The sequence below is a fragment of the Vanellus vanellus genome (assembly GCF_965231255.1).
Source record: "Vanellus vanellus genome assembly, chromosome: 5".
Lineage (NCBI taxonomy): Eukaryota > Metazoa > Chordata > Aves > Charadriiformes > Charadriidae > Vanellus > Vanellus vanellus.
In genome coordinates this window covers 26,005,747-26,029,627 of record NC_138910.1, presented here as the reverse complement: position 1 = coordinate 26,029,627, position 23,881 = coordinate 26,005,747, and the positions used below count along the sequence as shown (strand labels likewise).

Here is a 23,881-nt window from a genome sequence, read left to right as displayed (position 1 = left end):
ATAAAACAGTTGCTGGAAATTGATGCAATAGTTTCACAAAATGAAAGGCCAGTTGGTATATTGTGCAGTGCTTCAAAGATGGTGGTTAAATGTTCAATATCATCAGCTGCAGTGCACAGAAAACCATCGTTAGCAAATTTCAAGCGTTACCAAAAGGGTCACTCAGAATTGGGCAGTCCTTCAGGCAAGAGGAGAGAAAAATATGAGAGGAACCTTTCAGTCAGAGCTCATGACAAATGGGAGGCTGTGGCCAGTTCCCACAGGAAGACCGAGAGAAGTACCATGATCTGCCTACATCAAGGAGCAGGAAAGGAGGCAACAGATGATACGTATGCATTAAGGGCAAGAGCGGAAAGGGAAGTGAGAATGACACTGGAATTGTTTATGAACACTGCTGATATTCTAATGCTAGTCAGCCCCCTACCATCTCCAGAGAGCCCTGGGTAAAGTTATAATAGGTGAAGTCATTTTTGTAATAAAGTTGCCTGTAGCTCTAGGCCATAAATCACAGGTTCAAGTGCTCAAACTTATTATACATTTCTCTCTTGCCTCACACTCTCTTTCTATTAATACGCTGCTTTGGATGAAAATTTTCACTGAATACGAACTCAGGAAGAGTGAATAATTATTTCATCCCTATAGAGAAGAATACGTTTACATATGACTATTAGGATTATTTTCTGAAAAGTAACATTCAGTTTTCTTCTACCAAAGGAAAATATAATTTCAATGAACCTGCTGCTGTTTCCATCTTACTTGAACTGACTTCCTACCACAAGGTTTTAATGAGTCTACAGATGCTGTGAGTAGTAGCCATGAGGTGGACTGCCCTCTGCAAGTTTGTATCCTGTGTAGCTGAATCTTACTCCTGACTCAGCTTTTACTTATTCCTTCCTTATTCATTTATTCCTTGTTTCAGGGAAGCTAAAATGTCCCCAGTAATGCTCCATGTCTCAAAACTATATATAAAAGAAAATAAACTAGCATCTTTGCAATTATTATAATTTTAAGAACAGCTTGATGCATTGATACCTCTGTGTCCATTTTTCTCCCTTTTGACTCAAAACTTTGTTGCCTTTGTTAACTAGGCATATTTGAAACAGCTGTTTAAACCCTCTTACCTCATTTTAATTTCTTTCATAAGTTCTCCCTTTAAGTACAGGTCCAGTAAAAAATGGCTTCTCCTTTTAAATAAGGTTCCAATGCAGAATGAGAATGAATGTTGTCATATGAAGTGCATTTCAAATGTAATAAAGCAGAAAGGAGTTCCTGGCCCCTGTGTCAGTTGTAAGAGGGTGCATAGTGCGATCACTATAGCTCAGTGGCTGCAAAGCAGAAAATGAAGATTGTAAAAACGTCACATAAAGAAAAAATGCACAGTGGATTCGTTTTGCGATGCTCATAATTCAGTAATGCCTTTAAGTAGCTAGAAGAAATATAATAAATGTTTTTCCACAACATTGATCATACTGTATCAGAGGAAATATTAGTGTGCAGGGAGCCATGATTATGCTGGTAGTAATTCTCGGAGCAGAAAACTCCTAGAAGATGGGACCCTTTATAGGCTGAACTTTTATTGGCTGCAGTTATTTACCTTTAAGAATACGCCTAATACACTGTCCTATAGCTAAATATTTTTGTGAAAACTCAAATGAGCAACTGTCAGTAAATCAGAAACCCTGCTACCATTTTATAGGATTTATGTTTTTCCTATGGACACTCTGATAGGGTCTGAGATACAAAAAATGACCAATTGACCATGTAAAACAAATTTTCCTGCTGTGTTCTAAAATCTGGATTTGGTCAGGCAGGTTTATTGTGCATGACCCCATCAAACCATTGCCTGTAAGTATAAAGTATCCTTAAGAAATTTAATGCAATATTAGATTAGGCAATAGAATAAAGTATGCGGTTATCTGAAGGTTATAAGCAAACATACATGGACCACCACGGACTTCTTGCCATACTGAAAAACCCACCGTAAGCCACCAAAACACGTCTGGGCTTTGGGATGTCACGAGAAGGACAGTATTGATTCCTAGCGCCGGTCTCTTGCACCTCAAGGTGGCAGGACATGGTAGTGCTGGGGAGCGGCTTGGTCCAGCCCCGCGGGAGGGGACCACCCGGCACCGCCGGCGGGATGGGGACGGAGGGGACCAAGGGGAGGCCAGCCCAGCCGTGCCCTGCTCCAGGGATGGCACACCAGCGCCTGAGCTGAAGGAAGGAGAGCAGAGGTTGAGGTGAGGAAAGTGGAGGGCACCAAAATGTTCTGCCATGGAGGCGGAGATGGCCCTTCCCCTGTGCTGGAGGGGAAGGAGAGGCTGAAAGTGATGTGTGGAGGGCTTGTGTGCCAAATCGTGTGCTACGGGCTTCTGGTCTCTGAAATACCCTGTTCTATCTAGAGAAGGCGCTAAAATATTCATGTTCATTTATCATTAGGCACCCTTTCAAAAGAATGGTTGAACGAGGTTATAACTTTAAGCAAGGAACTATGCCTACATACTTCTAAAGTGTTGCTCACGAGTCTGAAGCAGCACCCCTGCAACATGATTTGCTGGGCCAGGGCCTAAATGAGCAAGTTTTCTCTGCTGATCACTAGCTTGAGCCCTGCAGAGCATCTGGTCTCTGAAGATAGGGGTTGGTTTTGTTTCTTTGATAGAGAGGCGAAGAGTTTAATGTGAATGTTCCCCTGAGCAGATGCTCCCTCAACCTTGAAATTTTAACTGGTTTGGTTTGGGGTGGGTTTTTTTCCCAAAAAAAACACACTCTATGATTTTTCTTACAATTAAAATAACAGATTTTTTTTTTCTCACTTTGGAGAAAAAAGACAACCAGCCTGCCTTTATCTGTCATGGGCTGGTAGCTTGGGTTAGAGACTAAAGGTCAGTCCTGCATGATCTGTCCTTGGCTATATCAATGCTTTGTGGCATAATCTTGGGCAAGTAATTTAAACTTTCTGTGGTTTATTCTATCCATCCTTAAGGTGATTAAAATAATAGGCACATCTGCCAGCAGTTATCACGTGGGATGTAAATAGTTAAAGGCCTTTGGCAAGGTTGTGTCAAAACAAGGAAATTGTGCAAGGCTGAGAATTAATCAAATGCACAAATTCTCTTGTGCACCTTCATATATCTTTTTTGAAAGAAATGAGGGGTATTTAATGTTCTTTGTCAATTAATTACTATGGCAATACTTTGTTCTGTATAGTTCTCTATACAATGCATACAAGTATATTGGTTTGGGGGGTGTTTATTTGCTTATGAATATTAGACAGAAGAGTTTTAAATGCGGCAATCAAGAGCATTACCTTGGTACAAAATACAGCTGTTGCTAACACTTGAAAGACACTCAGTGCCATACAGGACACGGGGGGGTGGGATTTTAGGGTCCTAAACCAGCAGCCCTAAATGCCAATCGCTGCCAAGATTAGTCACAGAGGTGAATTCACACTTCAGGTAAGACATAACCTAGTACCATTATACTCTAAAAGCTTCTAAGCCTGGAGCTCAGTGCTCTCCTCCACACAGGTGGCTGCCCCAACCTCTGCACGGCCCCCCCATCACACACACAAAAGCTCACTCTGGTTTGTACGGTTAAAATCCGCCAATGGATACAGTAAGAGGATTTTATAGCAACTGAAGATGTATTGCTCTGATGCTCTCTAGTTTGCATTTAATCTGAACACAGCTTGCTACCTTCCAGGAAAAAAATGTTTATTTTATTTTAAATAATAATTTTGTTGGATTCCCAGGGATTATACAAGTGTGAGTGGGCTGAGCTGCCACTGGATGGCACTGTTGCATATAGCTGGCTGGAAAAAAATTGGCTTTTAACGCCCACAGTTTGAAAATGAGGTTTGGGGTAGTTACACATATCCATGGGTACAGGATTACCGGCCAAGCAAACTGTACCATAATGCTACAGTCACATAGAGAGACAGGAGATGTCAAAACATGTGTCTTAAAAAATGACTAATATTGTAATACTCCCTAGTAGCTGTCCTAGCACTTGCATGTTCTCTTGCTACAAAAAAAAGAATGCATGTCTTATAATAGATTTTGGGTTATTTAATTAATTTAATTTAATTTAATTTAATTTTTTGTGCAAAATGAAATGCCAGCAAACCCAAATATTTTAGTTCCTCTACACACTTTTTTCTGCCCTCAAGAACGATGAGGATGTTGGCTTTAGATTGACTCATTGTCAGTAGGTCCTAATTTAAAACCAACTAGACCAAACGATTTTTATTTTCATTACAAATATAACTGGGATGGCAAGTTTTGAAAATAATTTGTTCCTTTAAAACTTTTTACTTCTTTAAATCATAGATGAAAGTTTGCATTTAAGTTGATTGGCTACTGTATTTGTATTGGCTACTGTATTTTAGGAAACAATAGAAAATGGGAAGGTTGTTTTTTTCCCCAATTATAGAACAAATATGAGGCAGATATTGTCTGTCCTTGTTCCGTTCAGTCCTTTACCTCTGAATTGTTATACTTCTAAGAGAATGTGCATTTGATATCGGAGGAAAAAAAGAGTTATAATTATATTGAGAAATTGGGCATCGGTATGAATTCAACTGGACCTCTGTGTTCTTTATTCCCTTCTTTTTCTTGAATGTTAGAGTACATAAATTGTAGAACAGTCACAGGCCTAGATTCTAGCTATGGGATTTCTTTCTGTTCATGTAAATTATCACAAAATTATGTTGCCTGCCATCTATAGGATGCTTTGATCCAAAATTTCTGTCATTGTTTCCACATTTAGGGGCTGGAATGAACATCAAAGAAATGGGTGTACTGAATTTACTGAATGCCAAAGCAGTACAATAACATGCAAAGGATATAAGCAAATCCCAAAGGTAAAATGTGCTGCCAAATCTTGCACATAATAGAAGCTCTAAAGTGACAGTCTATCTTTGACAAATGCATAATGATATCAATGCCAAGGGAAGGAACTAGCATGCTGAAAGGTGAATAAAAGAGTTGGGAACAATTCACTGCATTTACACGTTTCCTCAGCGTGTTTTCACACAACAAGGAAAGCAGATGAGACAAATGTATTAGGTAATCATTGGAGAAGACCATAAACCTACTAAGGTCTTTTACTAATCTGGATATTTCCTTGGCTTGTAATGAGTATTTCAAAACAAAATGTGGTTAGAAACAATTCATATTCTGAAAGAAAAAAATACAGGCCATGAGGAATGTAAAAAATGGTTTATTCTTTCTTCCTTTGACAAGTTCACATTTAATGCCCATATGGTACTTGCAATATGCTGCTCTCTTTCCTGGTTGATGAATTCCTAAATGCTTCAAATAGTTGCAAAGGCAAGTTAAGGGTTCCATATGTATTCACCAGGTTTTCCACCACTGTGGACTAACAGGGTAATTTAAATGGGTGCTGTAATGTAAAAACATGAGAATCACTGCAAAAACCTATCGATTTATCTTGTAAAAATCTGAAACCTACTTGTTAAATTAATTTTGTTTTCCTTTCCTTGAAAACAAAACAAAACCCAAAGCAAATAATAGCTGTAAAACCTTTAACAAAAGCTTCCTTTCCCAGTATGTACAACACTTAGCAGAGGCTAGTCTCAGGTTATTTAGCAGATCCTAATGTGCTCTGGAGTACAGAGGATTTTCCAAGCCTGTATGTTAATGTTCATCAGAGGGAGTTTGACAGAGGCCCGCTGAAGTGCAGCACTCCTGCTGCAGCCAGTGGAATATTCCGAAGGAAGTTCTGCTGTAATAAAACTTCAAAGAGAAAGCGATCGAGGACCTGCTCTTCCCCCGTTAGTTTTCTGCCCTTATCTCTGGCAGCTGAATAGTCACCACCAGTTTACACAGGGCAAGAAAACTGCCTCTCTTGACTCCTCCCATTTGGTGACTGCCACATGTCAAGAATGCTGCTCAGGTGATAGGTATGTATCCTGCCAGCCAGCAGCTTGGCCAGGTGATGGCCATATTCTGGTCATATGATAAAAAGGACTACTTCATCTTTGACAAAGAGAGTGTCAGCCGCCTTCAGGAAAAAACGGCATATTCTTACCTGGGCTGTGGTTCCTGTACTCCAGCTGCAGAGGTCTAAGCAGCAGTTTAATAGATCTAGGCAGGGTAACATTCCTCCTGCTCAGTAACTGAAGAAAAAGCTTCTGACTGGCATGGGGCTATGTTGAGACTGGAGGGAGTGTTTCCATTGCCTAATTACGTGGATTTTCAGTTGCTGTTGGCTTTGGGGCAGCCCATTAACACCTCAGGGTGCACCATAACTTAGTTACTTGGGCTCTTGAAGCGTCCCCCAGAGGCACATATATGGTTTAAAGCTGCCTCTGTCTTGCTCTTCCTCCCCCTTTTCCCTTCCACCCTGAAACTACAGGTTTTCTACTATGTTTTGGTGAAGTGCAGCAAATAATGTAATTCTTTATACATATAACATCCTGGTTTGTGCAAGCAATTAGGAAACTGAATGCCATGCCCAGATGGGGACCTGATCCTGTATGCCTTGGCTCCAGTCCTGCATTAGATTTGTAGGGAGTGTGACCTACATTCTCTTCCAAAGAAGGCCGGGTAGGAAAGGACATCTGGTTTGGATTGTGGTTGCTAGTAAAATCTCTTATGAAGCAGGGAAGGGAGCTGCAAGTGGTCAGGGAGGGATGCGTCTGTTATCATAAAACAGGATACATACCATCACCGCTGAAGAAAATAGACAAATCGATGATGTAAACGAGATTAGGTGATGTCCAGTAATGAAGGAGGGAATGTCTAGTCTATTGCATTTTGTAGGCAAAGTGTCTGAGCCCACGTCAGCCACCTGCTAACATTGAGAAGGGACCTGTTCTGACCACAGTAAGATTGAGTGCCTCGGTGATAATAAGGGAAAGGCTGAAACCATCAAGAACTGTGATGTTCATGGACAGGCAGCCACTTTCCCAAAAGGGAAAAAAGTTGGTGGCAAATAAGTCCCATCACCTTCAAAACAGCGTTAACATCTCCTGACTGTCTCTAAAGACATACTGCTTCCCAGAAATCTGGGTCAAAGTGTCACTGTTTCTGCAACTCATCTGCCTCATTGATCTCTGTTGCATCTTCCTGTCCTGTCACAGAGTTACTGCTGGAAGCGATGCTGGGCAGATCAAAAGATCTGCAGAAAGGGGGCAGAGATATGGAGATCAGAAACTCAGGTGGGACTCCTGTGAAAGCTCCCATTTGACAGTCAAGCCGCAGCCTGAAGATGAATGCATAGCTATGCCTATAACACTGGAAGGATGTTAGTTTACCTTGACTATTAGTGATACTCTGTAAGTTGCTGGGCAAATATTGAACCCACAGTAAAAGAAGGAAAACATCTTTGAATAGTCATTTGCTAACCTGGAAATAATGGCTTTAATCTAAGAGTTGAGGGTAGAGCTGGCAAAACCCCATATACTAAAGCAAACACCACCAATGTGCACAAGGGTCAAAAAGCTACAAGTAGCAGAGAGGTGTTTATTCATAATAAAGTCACAAGGACAAGAAACAAAACAGCAAGTCAGTCACGAGTACCTTTAAGGGTCATACTAATGGAAAATATATAAAGAATAAACAAGAAAACCTGAAAGTCTTAGTAATTGATCATGATTACAGCTGAACTGGCATAACAGAGACTTGGTGGGAGAATTCATATGGCTGGGATATTAATATAAAGGATATAGATTGTTCAGGAAGTAGAAGCAGGTTAAAAGCAAGGAAGGGTATCTTGTGCTCTGATGTCTAAAACGGAGCTCAAAGCATATGCATGATGATAAAGAAGAAAGCGACACAGGCAATCTCACAGTTAGGGCCTACTACAAAGCATTAAATCTGGAAGATCAAGTGAAGGATATTTTTTATAATGAAGTAGCAGAGTCTTCTAAGGGCCTGTACTCTATGTGCTTTTAACTCTCAAACTGTGGGCAAGGGCATACTGTGGAACATGTTGGTCAGCAAATTCCTGGTTGATGCTAGTTGAAAGTGAAGAACTGAAGGCGAATCAGTCTTCCAAAAGAGTTGAGGATTTTTTTCCCTGGAGGCTGTTTTCCAATTTTTAAGAGACTTCCTCAGATATTCACTTACTGGCTTCCCCTTGGCAAAAGGTTAACTTCAGGATCTTTTGGACTTGCTGAACAGGTCTCAGGCATCCTCTCAGGTCTGATGATATCTGTGCTTTGCTTGAAGCAAGAGCAGCAAAGACAGCAGGGAATTCACCTTCCCTAGCACTGTTGTACTGAATAATGAAAATGTAGGGACCATGTTTAAAGCTCAATGAAGAACAGGCTCATTTTAACCTGGATTCAGCTTAGCTGCAGAGTCCTTCTGTTTGGGCTTTGAATTCAAAACCAGATTTCTTTTGGTTTTTGCCTTCGTTGGAGAAATTATTGTTGTCAGATATCTTTTCAGCCCTGTGACTGACTAGACCTCTCAGCCAGGACTAGATAAGTCACAACTCATCTTTCTCAATTTGCTGGTTGGGGGTCTATCCCACATTACTTCCTTATTTCTGCTCACATTTGCAGGCTGCCTTCATAAATACTGTACACTGTGATCAGGGGTGCACATTGGGATGGTGCCTTGACTCTTTAAAATCCTGAAAGGGAGGCAAAGAATGGACTTCATTGTGAAGCAGTCAATTCTGAGTCCTTTTAAGTTCCTGTTTCACTCGTTCCAGTAGTGTTTGTTTCTGATTTTTATGGACCTGAAAGGACCTGAGCAAATGTTCCATACTTTCCTCTGTGTAAATGGTAAGAAACTGAGTTCTGAAGGACGTACGTACATTATGACACCACTCCATTGCAGGACACCAAGGGCAACATCACTTGGGTGATGTGATAGTCATAGAACTCACAATGCATAGGAAGGGAAGAAGGTAAAGCAGCAAAAGTAAAACAATAGCCTTCAGGAAGACAGACTTTTCTGAAGTTAGACAATTGGGAAGTAAGCTCAAGAGAAAAGGATATATGGTGCTGTGACAGCTGAAATATTTTGTACCTTTTATTGGATCAAACTCTACTAAATGCATCAGTTGTAGCAGCTGGCTAGTGTAATTAACACCAGCTAAAAAGGGTAAAACCTCCACCTAGAACAAAAGAAGGGCAGGACAAATGTTTTTAATTTTTTGACACACTTGTTAATTATCCCAGAATGAAGTTCATCATGGCCACATCAAATTTACTACCAATTGTTTTGGAGGACACAGGGAAGACCAAGAGAAAATTTGTAAAAAGTCAAATGTAATACCAGTTCTTTCAGAAAGGGAGAGGAAGAGCAAAGAAATTCTGGCTAGCTACATGCATATTTATCCAAAGATTTTTTCCATAATTCAGAATGAATTTTTAAGCCCCAAAAGATGAGAAGGAAATAAGTAGCAGGCAATATGAATTTGTGAAATTTATCTACTTGATGAATAGGAATTTATCTGTAACTAATCATGTCAAATCAGTTTCCCTTCCTCTTAAAACAGGGTAACTGGCCACAAGTAAAGTGGAAAAGTGATAGGTCACAGATATTCTGACACCATGTTACATTGTCTTGAACAACCATCTCAGCACTGTTTAAGGCCTGAGCTGGTATATTGTGTCAGGTTTGGGGGCATCAAACTCCTAGAAAGACACAAAGTATTTAGAGTCCAAGGAAGAGTAACCAGGTCACAACAACATGACACATATAAAAAATTGGAAGAGGTGTATTGTATTTCTTTCTCTAAAATAAAGACTGATGGGCCATGAGAACAGCCTTTGATTTTATTTACAACAGCCTTTTACGGGAATTATTTGTTCTTTCTGGTAGATAGAGCAAATTTGCTCTGGCAAATTCAAATTAGGCCTTAGGAAAAAGCTTTCTGACTCTAAAGATGGAAAAAATGATTTTTTTTTTTTTTTTTTGAGAGGGCTATGGAGTCTTCATCACTGAAAATGTTTAAGAATGGGTTTAAGAAGAACATGTCTCATAAATTAAACCTGCCCAGAGAGAGGGCAGAGACTTCCCAGGGGAGTCTTATTTTCCAGTGATTCCCAGACACAAAGTCAAATGTCTGTAAGCTGCAGTTTCTATGCCATCCAAGGTAGGAGGTGTGTTTACAGCACGAGAGAGTATCCATGCTTTACCCACCACGGGTAGCAGCAGCAACAATGGTAATACACCATTGGGTTAGAAGCTGAAGTGTCTAGCCAGGATTCCTGGTATGCTCTGTTTTTACTCACGCTAACTAACATTATTCTTTGTCAGCTGTGCTGCAGTCAATATCCTCCTGTGGAAATGCAGATTGGTATTAAAACTTTTTTTTTTTTTACCAAGTCCTTTACTATCCTTGTGTTTTCTCCATTCATGTGCAGCTTTCTAAGGTTGATAGAGAGTAATGATGAAATTTAGCTTAGCAGAAAGTTTTGCCTGAATATATAATCTTTTCAAATTGTGATTGGTGTTTCCAGAGTCCCAGGTAAATTAGAGCATTTGGCTTTTCCGTTGTTTCAGAACTTATTATTGAAGTATCTAAATGTTCAAGAGTATAAAAATGTACAAATGGGTGTTAGTTGAATGGATGTAGTAAGATTTTTCTGGCATGAAAAGCACAGTATTTATGAGTTAATTTAATCGGAGAAGAAAAATATTGAGTAGGTGACGAAGTAAAAATGATGACTGTGTATTATGTTTTTGCCATGCAGCTGAATAAACACATTCAATGACAGACTTTGGCAGGAGCTGCAAAGATGTTCTTGACAATGGCATGAATAAATATTAGGTGCTGTACACAATTCGCTGCATTCCAGGCCTTGAGCAAAACCAGGTGAGCTTTGCCTGGAAAATGTGGAAGAAACAATGTAAGCATGTTGGGAAAATGTAAACATCTACAGTATTCTCCCCAGCTGCTTTGCTGTAACATTTTCATTTGCATCAGCAACAACTCTGTCATTTTTTATCTGCTCTACTTTCATTGCACTTCTAGGAATCAATTAAACTCCCAGCTGCTTTAGACTTCATGGTAGGCACTTCAATAATATTGCCTAAATGAAGGACTTTATACCTGCTAAACAAAATATACTGATCAGGCTTCCATTTCTGTTGCTGCAACTGATTTACAAAAATATAAAGGAAAATAAATACTTTGAGATTCTTGGTGGTCAATACAGAAGCAGAGAGGATGTCTCCTAATAATTTAAGATGGAAATTAAAGGAAATTAGAGAGAGGCTATAGAACATGGATGTGGGCTATGATAAATAACTAGTAGTAAGACAAAAGCCTGCCAATATATCGATTAAAAGAATGAGTTTGACAATATGGAGGAGAATCTCCTTTTCCAGATTATTTTTTCTTCAAAGCTGGTTTACAGCTGTAGTCTCTTGCTAGAACCTACAGCAGTATTGGTAGCTCAAGCACAGTTGACTGTTTGCTGAGGAAAAAAGAGAGATGGGAACATTCTGCAGAAGGTCTCCACCCTTTATACTGACTCCACTGAGTAAAATTTAATACAAAGTTGATCTTCACATCTTCAGTGTCAACAGTACTGCTTTTTCATCTTCATTTTTGTAATTTGAGAATATTCCTATTTAGTCTTGCAATAATAGTTTCCACTGACAAATAAAAATTAGGCTAAATGCTGAATTTTCTCTCATTAGTTCTATTTTCTACTGGTCTTATTTGCAAGTGCGCAATGTTCATTTCAGAAGTAGTGTTCTTAAGTGTATTCCTCCTTCTGTGTCACTCCAGAAAGCCATGGGGACAGTCTACATAGACTCTTAAAGGCAAAGCTGATGTGGTCTGATGTTTCTACAAGGGATAACAATGTCTCTCCTTTAGAACACAGGTTTGTGTGCCTGGGATTCTTCAGGGGCTCCCAATAAGAATAAGCCTGCAACAGAGAAGTCATTGGTATAGCTGGGAAGGAGAGAGACAGTTTATGTCACTTGGACAGTTCCTTTTCTGGAAAGCTAAGAATTGAGCTTTCTTAAAAAACTGGCATATACTTTGGGAATTCTAGTCTTAATTACAATTTTTGTGAAAAGCTTGAAAATTTGGGCCCCAGAATCCTAATCAGATAATATAAAGTTCGTTTCATTTGTTACATTAGCTCTGTCTAGAGATCCATCACTTGTGTCATATCTCACTAGGTTCTTGACAACAGAGATAGCAGTTTGGCAACATCAGCAGCACGTGCATGGCATCGGTGATTGTCACATGCAAAAAGTTGGACACACACAAAGACTGGACACACACAAAAAGTGTTGCTTTGAGCTACCTCTTTGGTGATATTTTACATGCTTCTCCTACCTGTTGTTATGCAGTAGGTCTAAGCATACCCAATCTGAAAGAATCCCTCACTAAGAGGGGACTTTTCTGCTTCTGTGTAGGGTCACTATTGTGAATCAGCTACAGGAAAAACACTGAAATGTTCCCATGTATGAATCTTGGGGGAAAGGTTGCTATCCTATTTTATAAATGATAACTATTGTAAATGAAACATTATTTTAAAATAAGACATCACTAGCAAGTTAGCCAGTTCCAAATCTTGAATATTGACTTGCAGATCTTTTCCTTTATCCTGTAGTTCTTAATTGCAGAACTTAACAGCATCCAGAGGCAAAATTTTGAACAAATAGAACTATGGTTCAGCATATGAATGTTTTCAGGGCTTCAAAGTGTTCTCAGTGTAAAACCAACATCAATTTTTATTGATCACGAAAGCTATGTTGGTAAGTTAAAGTGGAAGTGGATTGAGTGAATAGGAGCAACTCTGAATCTGACGTAAGAGCAGAATAAGTGAGCGCTTTGATCAGAGTAGATATGAATACCCTCAGGACATGAAAGTGGCAAGGGACAATTTCTCAATCCTTTTGCCAAACTTACATCTACTCATGCAGTCCACTTGCTCCTGGACACATTGCTTAGGCATCTGATTTTGTTTCTTGCATATCATCTATGACAACACTTGAATAAAGTTAGTAGGAAAATAGATGCTTTGTCTCTAATCTTATGGTTATACTACTAGGCTCAAGTGATTATGGAGAAAACAATTTTTAGTTATTTTTGATCAAATATCACAGAACAGTTTCTGAAAGCCCTTAAGTGTAGTTATTTAAATAGTTTTAGCTATTGCATCTGCAGGTACATAACTTTTTCCAATGGCATAGCCATGTTTTGAAAGATTGTGGAAGTTAATTCTTTATTTCATTGCAAGGTATTTAAAATTACAGTTAATACTTGTAATGAAGACCGCTCCTTTGATTAACTTTGGTTCTCACTGGCATTTAAGTGTGATTACACTGCCAGAAAGAAAAGTTCTTGACTTTGTATGGTTCCTCTTTATTTCTACAGAGTTAGAGAAATGGTTCAATTACTGAAAATATTAGGACAACTGCTGACCTATGTTCAAGTCTTTGCTCTTCTATCCTGCATATTTTTGTGGTGAAGGATTTTGTTGAGTCAATTATTGCATTGAGTTAAATGAACTGATTATACTTTATAGTTAATTTGGGCTCATATTTACAAAACTCCTGTAGAAACGATTGTTTTGTAGATATTGTTCAGGAATATTACATACATAAGCATTAGTAATTACTTTAATTTGTGGTTAGTTAATAATACATGGCTGATCACAGTACTGGAAGGGCTATCTCTTTGTCTTTCTCTTGCGCTCTTTAAGAGGTACACAAGCACATAAGAGCTCATAGCTGACAGAGTGTGAGCTGTATGAATGGAGAAGGAATGTTAGTGATATAAAAACAATTCTGGTCCCATTATTCCGTTCACGCCTCTTTCAGGATTTTAGTCTGGAAAATTATTCTGTGTTCCCTTTAGTATTAAATAGATTAAATCCAAATTTTCGTTTCCAAGACATTAATTTTACAAAACCTGTGGACTCACAATTTCATAAGCTCCCACAATGGTCCAGACTCCCAAGCCATAGAAAAAAGCACTCCATTTCCCTAAGGTACTGTACAGTTTCTTGGCAGCTGATGATAAACAGATAGTGTTTGTTAGGAAATCTGTCTTCCTTTTTCTTTTTCTTATTTTGGATGTAATCTGGAATGAAAACCAATGCTGTCATCATACAGTCCCCCAAAATAACAAATAGAATAGTATTTATAATATAACTTGGGATGTAATATTAGATTAAACCTTTAGTCTTAGCCTTATTGCAGCAAAAGGTGTAACTTAAGTCTTCCAACTCCAAGAGATAATGGCAAAAAAAAATAATTCAGACTCCAGGCATCGTTTCCCTCCTGCCCATTTGCTCCTGGATGAGAACAGAAGCTGCTTTCTAAACCCAAGTACTTTGAAGCTACTGTGATACATGGCAATGTGAAACTCTAAGACAGCTCTGGCTCTCCATCTCAGATCCTTGTAGATTTAATAAGCAGAGAAGGGAAGTATGATTTCTTACTTGTCTGAGTAAAGACAGGGCACTGCCCTTTATGAGAGCTGGAACCAGCTGAATAGGAGCTTGAAGTCAAACTGAAACGTTTATGAACCTTCACCCTTCTCTTGTTAAGTTGGAAGACATTAACACCATCAAACCCAACCTATGGATATCAACAGACATATTTAAAAAGAGAGAGAAGCTGATATTTGAGCTGAATTGCAATGCTCTGTAAAAACGAAGCCCTAGAGACTCCAATCACAAATATAGATTCTAGGAAAATTGTTTCATAGTCAGCTATGTTAGCAAAGAAAAACCAGCAGACAAGGAAAGATGCAGGCAGACACTAAGAAAGATCTCAGAATCAGAACGCCTTGGGGCAGAGAACTGAGTGGAAGGCCAGATAAGGAAAATGTGCACAAAGAGAGTATTTGTTCTTATTCGGCTGATTTTGCATTAATTCTTCATAAACGTGACTGTCTGGAACAATATATTCTGAATTTTATCAATTCCTCCCTTTGACAGAAATAACCCTACAGGTTCCTAAATGTCAGACAATTTTAGCTACTGTTTTACTCATTGGGAGAATTTCAACCAGATTGAGTGTCTGAACACCATTAATTTAAAATTTCACCAGAATTTGATAGCGATTTTGTGTTCCAGTTGAAAGAAGTGGATAAAGGAACTGGTAAAATGATGTTTTCCATGCTCTGGAAAAAAAAAATATTCTGTATTCTGAAGTAAGGAAAATATTCACCAAATCCACAAGCCACTTCTTTGTTGCTACCTTGGAGTCTAACACTCCTATGAAGTTTCCTAGAAGGACATTAGATATTTTAAGAAGTGGCAAAACATAGATTTAAACTTTGAAAATAAGGCGTAAACAGCTAAGTGATTATTGATTAATATAAAATTCATTATCATTATTATTCAATTCTGTGTAAAAATCCTAAATACACTGTTCTATAAGGAGCCAAGTTCTGAGAATTTTGAGTAAATCATTAATTAACTGTGAAATAAAATGTGTCAGCATTTGAACCGTATTTTCTTACTGATAATTAATCTTGAAGAATGATGGAAAACTGCGGAAGCAGCAAAAGATCTTCTCAGTAGACCAGGATCTTCCAGGAAAACCTTTGCTCTCTGCCAAAAGTTTCCCATAGAACTATTTTCATCCTTCTTTAAAGGATATATTGTGTTCTTATCTTGAAGTACAATTCAATGTACATTTTCTCCAAGAAAAGTGACTTAGACAGTTACAAGTGGGTAATTCTGTCATGCAACAATATTTTTTTTGGGGGGGGGGAAACATCCTTCAAACCAAAAAAAGCAAAAAATCGTGTTACTGTACTGTAGCAAAAACCTATAATCAATAAAACTGAAGAGTGAAACAGTCACCTGCAGGCCTTAAACCAAATAAAGTCTCCAGGAAAATAACATTAAAAATAGTAATTAGTTGAAAGGTACTCCCTGTTCCTGCAGTGCCTTTGTTTAACACATGCATTCCAAACATCAGTGGCACACTCGAAGATTGACTTGATCTCTGTGTTGCTTTGTAGTTAATGGCAAACAGGACTTTAACCTTGCCTCCCAAGCTCTATCTTACTTCTTCTTTAACTACCTAAATAAATACCTGGTACAGTTTAACCGTGCAGTTTCACAGTTTTCTTTTTCAGCAACGATGTTTGAAGAGTTTCTGTCCTCAGCTGGTTTTTCCTGACCCACACCTGCCTCTCGACTTTTGATACAAAACTTTTTAAAGAGGTATAGGAAAATCTGTGAGGGACCAGGTTCAGATTAAAATATTCCTCTGCTTTTGTCATGTTTTTAGTGCTATCTTAAATTGAAACTCAGTTTCTTGAACCAGTTCCTGTGTGCCCTTACAAACAACCATGTCAGTACAGTGGGAAGGATGGGGCAGAGCAAGAATGAGGGTTGGGAGCAGGGGGAGAGGATGTTCCTTACACGGGAATTGCCACCAAAAATCAGTAGCGATTATAGCTATATAGCCATCTAAAGCAGAAAAAAGACTTGGCACCAGAAACTTAGTTTAAAAAGATAAGAAAAAGAAGAGAGCAATGATTAATTCACTAGAAGTACAGTAAGGTAAAAACAGCTCGCATCAATGCACCTGTTCCCCACTTTTTGGCACAGCGTAAGAGATTAAATCTTTCTGTCTATATATATATTATGTGGTGATGCATGTGTGTGAGAACACACATATGCAAGCAGGCACATGTGCAAGTCTTTTTTCCCTCCTGGCTATGGTGCTTGGCATGGGAACTGAGCAGAGAGGCCTGGAAGCAGGAAGCAGAGGTGGCTGCTAATGTGTAAGATGCTGCTGGATCAACAGCTGCTGGATCCACAGCCACTCCTGGCAACAGCAGCTGGAGAAGGAGATTGCTAGAGACGAGAGCTTGGGTGTGGTTTTGATTTAAGATATGTATCTGAATAATTAAGCTGAGAAAAATGTATTCATTTGGGGAAATGGAAGTGTGACAAGTTCTATCAACTTCGATTCTATCTGTATAATTTTTTGAGATAATGTTTTTAAACAGGGATGTAAACTTGTAAAGTGGCCTAACCCCCTTTCCTTCTGTGGTCTGCATATTGCAAGCAGCCACTAAGAAACACAAAGATCTCACTCTAGATTTCCCAAAATGGAATTGGAAATATTTAGATTATAATTATTTTCTGTGTGTTCATGTGACAACCTGATATGATTTTTACATGAATGGCTTCCTAAAGTTTTAATTATGTCATTTATTTAAGGTTATATTCATTTCTTTCTAAGTCTTGAAAGTAAAAGGTTGATTTAATTGGTTTTCAAGGAGCTGTTCAGTTCATTTGTGATTGTTATGAGGCATGTATCATCTCCCATTTAATTATTTTTGTCTGAGCACAAAAAATATTGTCTGTTTTCTGTGGTAGCTCCTATCCTTCTCTTATAGCTGCATGTGGTATTACTGTAACCTTGACTGGAGGACGCCTTTTTAGTGTCAGTAGATTTATCTAAATTTCTATGTGGGGTTGTGTGAATATAGTAGGGAACAGAAATCCGACCTGTACTTTTTTAAAATGCTATTATTTATTTTAAAAAGAATTTATTTGTCAAGTCATGGGCTTGGCTGGATTCTGCAAGGATGCTCATGTGAGAAACACCTCTTCTCAGCTTGGCTCCCAGCATCCCCAGATGTCCTTTGGAGGATGTGTCTCATGCTGGCCCAGGCAGCTGCCCTGCCTGGTGGAGGCAGGCGAGCAGCAGATCTTCCACGGCCGCTCTCTATCCAAAACGGCCGGATGCCCACTGGGATCCCAAAGCTTGCTCAGGTCTTCTCTACCAGCTACTTACCCCTCTGAATCTCCCAGCTTTGTCCTGTCTGTCCTGTGCTTTGTAAACATGTGCCAGGAGTAATGGACGTCTGCAACAACCCAGTTCTTTTCAATACTGACCAAGCGAGGGACTATTCCTGTGAGCTGCTGAGCTGGTGGTAACGGTGAGCCGGAAGAGTTGGGTGACAGTAAGCAGCTTTGATGGAGTAAAATTGCTGGTGAGGCAACAGCTGTTTGAGGATGTGTGATCCAGCCCTGGGTGTGCTGTGTAGGGGATGGAGCTGCAGATTATTTGTCCTCAGATGTTTCCTTCCATGTGGGCTAAACGGGCAGGCAGCCTCATATGGGTGATGTGAAACCATTGGTGGATTCACAAAATAAGCTTTTCTCACCGATGCTTTCCACAGGGCAACTGTATTATTTCTGCTGGCCACTGGCCTTAGTGAGGAATTTTCTAATTGTTTTTCATCTTAACCAGCCCTGTACTGCTCTAGAAATTTCCTCAGCAGTTTTGCCGGATGCTTTAGTTGTGTCTCAGCAACGCTGTACTATCTTACGTGAAGTCTATTAGCCCTGTTTCAATTCTGTTTGTTTATTGTCATGTTAATTATTTTTTCCAGAACTGTCCATGTTTTCAATAATACACTAGATTTTCTATGTGTCAGCTCTTTGGGCAAAGAAGTCCATTTGATTAGCCCTTAGTCTTTTCTTTATTCATCAGCCACTCTTTTTTCTGCCAATTTCCAAACTGGCAAAAAATAAATGGGTTCAGAAGTATCACATTGAAGTCCATCAGTGTTGGATTCAGAGTTGAATAAGTGAAGACAGACTTCATAATTCCTAGACAGAGTGACAAGGTAGAAAGTAGCTGATAAATGGCTGTTATTGGGCTCTTTTTAGTCACAGAAGACAGAAATCATTTTCTCTAAATGCACTGATATTATTATTAAGCTATTTAAAAAACAGAATCTTTTCTCCCAAGTTTGAGATGATACCTTCTGTTGGGTTATCATTTTATGTGTATGTATGAACTGCAGGTGACTATTCAATAAATCCATTTTTCTTGTCATTAATATTAGAAGATTTCCAACTTCCACTTGCATGCTTTATTTATGATCAAGTTCTTGCAATCAGAAATGTGATCTTTAATAAAATGAAATGTATGTGTCTTATAGAAAGAAGCATTAATCATGCAGAAAGCAACCAATACACATTTATTTCTTTTTGCCATATTGTCACATTGTATTTCCATGGGTTAATCATGATTTGTAAGTAATATGTAAACATATTTTCAAAGAAGTACTTTCTTTTAATGCACTGTGAGTCCAAACAAACAAGAGTATGTTCAGTTCCCTCTCCCGTTCAGAGAGCGGGGCAATCCAATGTCCATTTACCTCTACTTTGCTTCTAGGTATTTCTACTATCTTGCATGTTGTGGATACCAAACTGATAGACCTGCAGTTCCTCAGAGGATACATTTTAAACATCAATACCACAGTGAAGTGATTCCATTTTTCCATAACATTACTGAAAGTTAGCCCATTCTTTGTAATAATCATTAGTGCTCTCTTGAATGTATATAGATGATCGGTATTGATATTTCATTTATTTACACTATTCCGTCATATTTAAAAGCCGCCTCCTGCAAAACAACTAATCTGCGAGTTTGTTAATATTCTGCTTGTGGCAGCTTGGGATGTTTATTTAGCAGTAAACTCATTTTAGAATTTATTCTTTTGGCAAAGAACATGTTCAGACCACAAACCTTTCTATTGAGTGAACTGTACTGTATTTAAATCATACAAATATGAATCACATAAATGAAAAAAGTGTATTCATGGCAGAGAAGAAGATGTGAATGAAAAATGACTGAAAAAAATTTTTGAATAGTTGCATTAGTTTCTACAGGAATTAATTGCAGTTATCGTTATATCCCTTTTGTGCTCGCTGTCATCAACAGCCGCTAATCAGTTGAATCTCACAGGCCCACACATAAATGTAAAATGACCTGCGCAGTCTTCTGTCCTAGGCTCAATTTGGCACTGCTATGCAGAGCTGACTAGGGCTGGCCGTTCAAGAAGCAGAAAAAGCGTAACGGATTCTGTCATGTCTAGGCAGTGCAGCTCAGCCCTTAAACGCTGAGCAGTTTGTGTTATCTAAACAGATGCAAAAACTAAAATCAGGCAAAGAACTGCTATGTGTCACTGATGGAGTGTTGTCAGGCAGACACAAAGGCTTTCAGGGCTGGATGTGTATGCCAGCCACTGGGTGGGTAAAACAGAGGTATTCCTACCACCTCTTCTTCCTGCTGGTACAGTGGCTGCTGCACGCACCGTAACATCACCTGAATGTCGGAGAAAGCTGCAGAATAATGGGGTAGTCCTGGTGCTGGAGACCCTGCGGGGCTTCGGCACATCATTGGTTTTAATGTGCTGAGCACAAGCAATGGTGAATCCTTCTGAGTATGGCCAGAACTTTAGGCACAAGTAAGCCTGAAAGCTTAGGCACCCTGAGGTTTTGATGGTTGTGAGATTGTGTGTGGGTAACGGAGGATCTAAATTTTGAACTTGGATGCCTACAATGGCAACTGGCTACTGTATTAACCCGAATCCCATCCTTAGCCCTCAGTGAGTTGAAACATTGTTTCTATGGGAAAAGCCCTGAAGACAAGATCCTTAATAGTTGGAGATTGGCATAGTACCACTGAATGTATTGACGTTCACGTAATTTACACTACAGGAGGACTTGGCGCTCTGTCTTTAGTTGGAGTGTTCTGTAGTCAAATCAGCAAGTAGCGGGTATTAGAGGCAGCTCATTGTGACGGAGCCATATTCAGCCATGTTCTCTCTCTGGGAGGTCTTGCTCTTGTTCTTCCATGTTTTCGGTAGCTGGACCAATGAAGAACAGAGGTCACTGCCTCTTAGAAAATAAGGTAGCTTTTTAGACTGAAGGTACATGACAGAAGTTCTGGCTGATGAGGCTTCTGTCTGGGCTGAGGGCTGTGTGTGTGGGGGAGGAGAGGTTTGCAAAGTTATGCAGCTGGCCAGGGACAGTATCTGTGCAAGCTAAGGATCTTTCTCTTCCCTTCTTTTTATTTCTCCCTTCCTCACATTTATTTTCTTCGTCTCTTCCTTTCTTGCTTAGCTAAAGAACTGTTCCTATTCAGCAGCCTATTCAAGATCCATTCAGGACTGTCACTTAGTGAAATACAGAGCTGCAGACATAGCAGGACAAGCAGAGCTTTTGAATAACTGGTGGTTGAAAGGCACTATTTGGCAGTGCTAATTGTACACAGAGTATTGCTCAACTGCACTGCTCTATTTAATGACTTGCCATTGTATATATTTTATAACCCTTTGTTAGCCTTGAGAATTTGCTTAGGCTGATACCCAAAACTCAAAGTCGGTGCCACAATTCTAATTTAAGTATGAAAATATTCCAAACCCCTGCTTCATCTCAATAGTGACTGTGGCAAATTCCCTGCAATTAAGAAAACTCCCAAGTGATCTTCTCAAAATGCTGCTGCATATTGCTTCAAATTATGAACCAGAAGTTTTGCATGATTTTATGCAGTAGACGTACTCTCAGGGGAAGGACACTGGTGAAGTAACTTGTTTACTTCAGAGACAATCCCATAAAATTTTCCCATCATTTTCCTGGCTTTTGATAATAGCAAGAAATTTCAAAAGTGTTGAGGAGGGGGTTAGAAACAGCCATATTTTGAGACTATTTAGACATAAGCAAAAAACTCAGAGAGTGAGTTTGCCTTGAACACAAGTTAGTTTTGCCTGCATTTTGCACGTGAGGCTACTGTTGTGAGTTTTAAGTGACACTTTGCTTTTGCCATCAATATCCATCTTCTATGGCATATACAGCTGACAACAAACTTCAGTGGGAATTTGGTACGTCATGTCTGCATTTATGCATCTCTTCTCCATCTAGAATTCAATAATTACAAGAAGCTGGGAAGGTGAGTTTAGTGTACCCGTGTTACTGTACTTCTGTGGCTTTTGGAATTGGTGTAGAATAACCCAAATAAGGCACTTATTGGAGGGGTAGCACTGAAATGTATTGTTTATACTGATATAACTAAAGTGATATAATTATACCAGTATAGTAATATAAGTAAATTTTCTTGTTTAAGCAAGCCTCAAGTCAAACCCTTAAATTTATTAAATTGTAGTTTTGCAGTATGAACAATAATAGTATGCAGAGTTTCATAGATTAGAAATAGTTAGTCTATCCACAGGGGGCCAGAACAGGATTATATCCTTAGAGTGTATTAGTGCTTTGTTTCTTCTAATTTTAAATGTCTCAAGGGAATGGAGTTTTCACTATTTCCATAGAGACACTATTTCACAGCCCATAGATCTTTCTGTCAGGAATATTCACCTTACAGTCTCTCAAATTTTTCCTTTTGTGCAAGTTTGGTAGCATTTTTAACTCCCTTGGGTAGCTTTATATGAGAGGGGTGAAAGGAGAGGAATTAGAGAGATAACAAAAACAGTGAAGTCTGAGGAAAGGTCTAAATGATTTCCTCATTAAAAAAAAAGTCACAGCCCCACAGATTGTATGTTGCTCTCTTCAGCACCTTTAACAGTTTCAATGCTGCTACGATAAATGTAAACTTTAAAAGATCTTAATGTCAAATGGAGCAGGAATTTTGCAAAAACAAGCAAAAATTCTTCTAGAGATGAGAGATAAGTAAAATATCACTTTGATTCACTCTAGTAGATTTCCTCACATAATCTAATATATCTACTTTAAACCTCGAGGAACTTGTGCTGGTTTATAGAGAGTGAGACCTTGCAATGAAACGGAGAAGTGGGAGTTAACTTTAAAAACATACTGGCTTTCTCCCAAGCAGTGAGTGCTGACAAGTATAACCATATTACTAAAATCGCATCAGCAACATGATATATTAAATAAAAACATGATCGTCTACAGCCAAAGTAGTTTGTATTTTGTCCGTGGAAAAGCATTGTGTTACATCAATCTGTCCAAAAAATGGGGCACATCAGAAAACAATGTTAAGAAGGCTTTTAAAACACATCATTGAGATTACAGCACCTTTAAAAATAAACAGCACTGAATACCAACACAGGTAAAATGTCATTGTGAAACCCAGATCCGAAATTCAACGGCATGCTTTATAGCTTTCCAGTGTGTGATAAAATCTGTTCACCAGATGTACTATCTGTCTCCTGTGTAGCATACTTGAGCATCGTCTAGGCCTGAGGCCCATTTATTTCATGTAATTGCCTTCCCTGTGCACACCTTAGGGCACCCTAATTCTCCATTTTATTTCAGGCACTGTACAGGGTACCATCTGGTAGTGTTAAGCTCATCTCATTTTATTGCTCTATTGCAGTGGCTATATGCAGCCCTATAGCATTCTTTCAATGAAGAGAGAGTTCAGGTACTGCCAGCTATTTATTTTTGCCAGAAATAAAGTAGTTTTTAACTATACCCATGCAGAGTTCACATGTATATCAGTCTCACCTGAAACGCAGGTCACTGCTTTTCACCCCACGTGGTTAAAAATAAGTAAAGAAATGGTGACTTGCTGATATTCAGGTTCAGCAGCAGTGCCAGGATAGCGTTCTCTTCTTTTAAGAGTAGATCTAAAGTGTCCTTACTCTTCCAAGTAATTATGTCTTTTTAATATCTCATTTTTATTATTTCTATTAAAATGAGCAAAAAATATTATATCACACGTTAAAAAGGGACCTTACAGGAATAGCTTAATATTTAAAGGTAGCAATATACCTCTCGACTATACTTCATTACAAAGTTCATTTGCTATTTTAGGCCCAAATTTACTTGTGTACATCACATTCCTGTTGTTATCCTCTTGTTTATTCTCGTAAATTATTGCATTAAAAAAATAGAACTAATAGAACTTGAAATTGAGAGTGTAGAAAACTTTATCCATTTCTACATTCTTCTTCATTTTCTGCCATTTTTAATCATCTGCCTCCTTTTGAGTCTTTGTCATATATTTTAACGACCTGATTTTTTTTAAAACTCTCTTTTGTGCCAGCAATTTTGTGCTCTTGGTTATTGCTACTTAGATGTCTAACTACCTGCTTGTGCCTACAAACGAGGGAGTTGGAAGTCTAAGTGCCATTAATTGCTCCCACAGTTTTCATGTGCAAAAAGGGAGCCTGGGTTTTC

General features: G+C 38.8%; 1 long non-coding RNA gene across 1 annotated transcript in view; it reads left to right on the top strand.

Moving 5' to 3' along the window:
* Positions 1-2,188: 2,188 nt before the first annotated feature.
* LOC309672919 overlaps positions 2,189-23,881 on the top strand; it is a 56,018-nt gene continuing 34,325 nt past the window's right edge. The window contains exon 1 of the long non-coding RNA XR_014269271.1: positions 2,189-2,240. This is a non-coding gene — a long non-coding RNA (uncharacterized lncRNA). The remainder of the gene's footprint in view (positions 2,241-23,881) is intronic.